This window comes from Drosophila guanche, unplaced genomic scaffold (genome assembly GCF_900245975.1).
Source record: "Drosophila guanche unplaced genomic scaffold, DGUA_6, whole genome shotgun sequence".
Taxonomy (NCBI): Eukaryota; Metazoa; Arthropoda; class Insecta; order Diptera; family Drosophilidae; genus Drosophila; species Drosophila guanche.
In genome coordinates, this window is record NW_022995752.1 from 5,357,324 (window position 1) to 5,361,737 (window position 4,414).

Below are 4,414 nucleotides of genomic sequence, written 5' to 3' on the forward strand. Positions count from 1 at the left end.
TTAACTTTTATATAGTAGCAATCAAAACAGTTGAAGCACGGAAATCATTTTCCAAAAAAGAACAAAAGGAACTGTTGCCGCGACTATGTAGTTTCTTTTTATAAGCAATTACTAGACCTTTGTTCATGTGTATTTTCGCTCAGAAAAAGGTTTCTCTGGAGCGTGTACTTAAAGCAAACCTACTAATTTGTCCAATTTCCAGTAACTGTCGCTGGTTTCAAGCGAACCAGCAGACCAAACCATAGACAAAACACTGAGGCAAACATGATTTGAAATGTTAAGTAAAATGTGAGATACAAGAAATCCATTCATTAAAATGTAAAATTGCTAAATGAAAAACCATTTCCCAAAGCAAATAAATCAGTTAGGAAAAGGCTGAGATTAGTATCAGGCTCTCAGACAAATAAAAGCATTCGAGAACATTCAAAAATAAATGGAAGAACAACATTCAAATGCCAAGAAATAATTTATTCCCCGGTGGGCACCCCTTACCTACCAGTTCTCAAGAAAAATGGCTGGAGAACCCACATTCGTGGACGTGCGCGACTGTACCTGTGAACAACAGGAGACACTTTCCCGAAAAAGCTTTATTTTCTGCGAAGAGAGGCATGATCGCATATGGAGACTATAGATCTCTCGTTCAAAACTTTCTTAACCAGCCAGGTTGAGTTGTTAAAGCTTTTATTTTGAAAAAAAATCCGCTATTACAACCAATAGGGATGGGGGCGTTTTCATCGAGAAAATTGTATCAACATTACAAAACACCAGTCTTATATAATTACATATATAAAACTAAAACGGAATAAATGCGCAGATTAATAACAAGTGAGTAAAACAAAATAAATATTTACTAAAGTACCCACCTTAACGAACACTTTTAAATGTATCGATACCAGCCATCGATATTTATTAGTGCAGCCAACTTCCATAGTTTAACGTGTGGACTTGATCACTAACCAAATAGTATAGTAGACTATCAGCTGCCTATAAGCACTAACCAAATAGTATAGTAGACTATCAGCTGCCTATAAGCACTAACCAAATAGTATAGTAGATTGTCAATTTGATGGAAGCGAAACGTCACCGCAGAATATGCGTCGGGAAGTCCCAGGCCTCTGCCAACGTCGCAGCTACAAGTATTAGTGCGTGTAAAACACGCAGCTAGAAGTCCCAGCTACATTTGTATTAGTGCGTGTAGAGCACGCAGCCAGAAGTCCCAGCTACATTTGTATAAGTGCGTGTAGCCAATGATTTTTTAGCGCTCCAAACCGGTTTTGTCTTGATTCACACGGACACTGCAAGTAATGTATGTGTTGGTGCTCTGACTTTCTGAAGTGCGATGGAACGAAAATTCGTTTTGATGATTTGATTTTGATGAAACGCTGAAAAGCGTATGAAACTGACCTACCGCAACATGTGCAGAATGAGGGGTGGGGATTGGTGGCCGGACCTTTGGGGGTTGGAAAAAATAAATATACCAATAAAAGTTGTTATTGTATTTGAATGCTGTAATGGTTTTAAATGCAGATTTTATACTGCTTTTTCAAAATTGTATGCATATTATGGAAACGCCGTCGCTTCTCGACTTCGTTTCTGGCGTCTTATCAACATTGTTACCGAATCCATCTTTTACAGACAAATCTTTTTAGATAAATATAAAAACATATATATGTATATAAGCATATGTAAACACATATGTATATATATGTACATACATCTTTCTCGACTTCATGTGCGCTTTAATTGTTAGCCCTTGAAACCTTTGCATTTTTTTTGTTCTGAGCTGTTCTGAGCTCACATACCCTTCAAAATGACAACCCTCAAGACTTTATGAAGAAGCTTGCCCCTCTATATCAAAATAAATTTATTTTGTGTGACCTTTATATGTTTTATATAATTTAGGATGAAAGGGGTAACGGATATAAACATCTGAATATGTATACAAATAATGAATTACCGCAATTGACTTTGCGTTGCAAATATTTTCCATTAGAGTATTCAGAGTCACGGTGTAAACAAGCATGGAGTTTTGACGGAACGGGACATGGAGGCATGTTTGCTGGCAAGGCGCACATTAACACTTGCACATTTTCCTCCGACTCCCATCGGCAAATCGAGATTTGGACAACTGACTCAAATTTGATGCCCAAGCATGGCACTAAAATCTGCATAGACCCACCGCGTACCTATTTTTTTTTATTTGTGTACATAATTTAAATATATACATGTGTAATATAATACATGTATAATGTACATACTTGTTGCATTCGAAGGAGAGCGATATGCAAAATACTAGATTTGGTAGTATTTTTTTTGGATGTTGATAGGTCGATAGGCGAAGGGGCAAGGCGATCAACGGTGCCGGTGAGAGAGCGGGAGAATGTAAGAGAGGGGAATATTGCGGGATCCACGAGCCAGCTCACCCACACCCTCAAGAATGCCATGCTATGCCCTTGAATTTGGTTCAATGAGATCAGCTGCAGCAAGGGGGACTGCGTAGAGTAGCTACGCTGAACATGCCGGAGTGGGAAAATAAACATCGGCAGTGTTAGGGCGTTTTGTGTGTGTGACCGTTTAAGAAAACAAACAGACCGGCCAACGTAGAGGACCCTTTTACCCGAATCGAAATAAAAAGGCGTAAATTGTATCGGCTGGCTTCCCGTAGATGGGCCAAAATTACGATTCCCCGGCCCGCGGAATCCTGGTCACACCCCTGCCCGGGCGCGACTCGCCACAGCGCCACCGACAATTAAATAATTAATCCATGCCTACATAAACGCATACCTATCTACATGCATATATAAAGACACACCAAAATAATATCTATCTATATTAATTAATATTTAATTAATTAGCCATCCCACATATATTTACCGACCATATTAATGTAATATAAATGTAGTATTTGTATTTATATTTATTTTATTATTTATATTTATTATTTTTGTGATTATTCCCACCCATTAATTTAAGTTGAAGAGTCGGGAATAGGCGGACGCGCCACGAGACATTAGTATAGGGATTTTTAGTTAAGTATGTGTTAAGTTTTTGGTTTAAATATTATAACGTTTAAAATGAAGTGCTAGTGTGTTTAGTATGGGGGGGAAAGGGGACCACAACGGCGAGATGGAGAAAGTCCGCCACACTTGGGAAGGAGATCTGAGGTATTCTGAGTCGCATCTCAGGTAGAGTACGTAGCTTTGTAGCTTTGAAGGCTGGCTCGCAGATGCACGGCACTGAGGGATCTGTAAATGTAGGAATCCACAAAGTAAATTGTTTTTTTTTTAGTTTGAGTTTAAACTTATCTGACAGAGGGAAGCCGGAGCTCTCAAAGGGGTGAGGTTGGCACTGGCTGAGGAGAGTCCTCAAGCCGGTTAGCAACGGACCCGTTGCCTGGTGGACAAAAGAGAGCCTGGAAAGGAAAAAATACCCGAAGTTAGTTAAGTTCGTGTAGTTTTTTTTTTTTGTGCTGCTTCCCCTACTTACCGCTGGAGGACACCGGGAAAGTAGTATCTCGTAGAGATTTATTTTGCTCGAGATGGCCCGTGGGGACAATAAGTCGGCCACGCGATGCACCTGGAGCAGCTACAAGATCCCGAAGCTATCCTTCAGTAGAGTAGTGGGACAGAAGCAGCTAGGTAGCAGAGTGAGCGCCCTTGACTCTTAATCTGCTGTAGAAGATGAGAGGTCAACAGCGCTCGCGAAGAAGTTGAAGACGTTGGACAAGCAAAGACGTAGGCAACCAAGTGCAGATGGCCCATGTAGCAGTTGTGGTTACTTTCCCCTCTTAGTGTTGATCTTGCAGTAATTTGAAGTTCCGTGTCAGGTTTTGTTTGAGTTTTGAGTTTCTGTGGAAGAGAGAAAAGTAGGTGGTCAGAAAAGTTTATGAGCAACTACAATTTACGATCAAAGGGGAAAATGACTAGCAGTACTCCTCCGCCGGGAAAATTGCGGGAACAGGGCGCAGAAGGAGGAGAGAACGACAGTTGGAACCAGCCGAAGTACCCAAAAGAATTGCCGTCGGAAATTCTTTCGGGCATAAACGTCGCCATAGCACAAGCGCAGGAGACGCAGAGAGGAGCTATGGCGGACACCATCAGCAGGACGCTGCAAGAGGAGATCCGTCGAGGATTTATGGAGCTGATGGGTGCCATAACGGAGGCAATGACCCCCCTGCGCCAGAAGGGAGAGCTGATCCAGGATCTGGGCTGGGAGGATGGTCCGAATGGCAGAGAAGGCGGTGCGAAGGCTCCAGAATGGCGAAGACAGAGTACCGGCACCCGACCCAAAGGTTCCGTGGAACAACAGGAGCATATTCCACAAGCGCCTCCGAGGAAGCCGGAGAGACTGAGCCAATATTGGTCACGCAGGGTGGAAGATGGCGACCTGGAAACGAGACCGATGGTACCTGAAC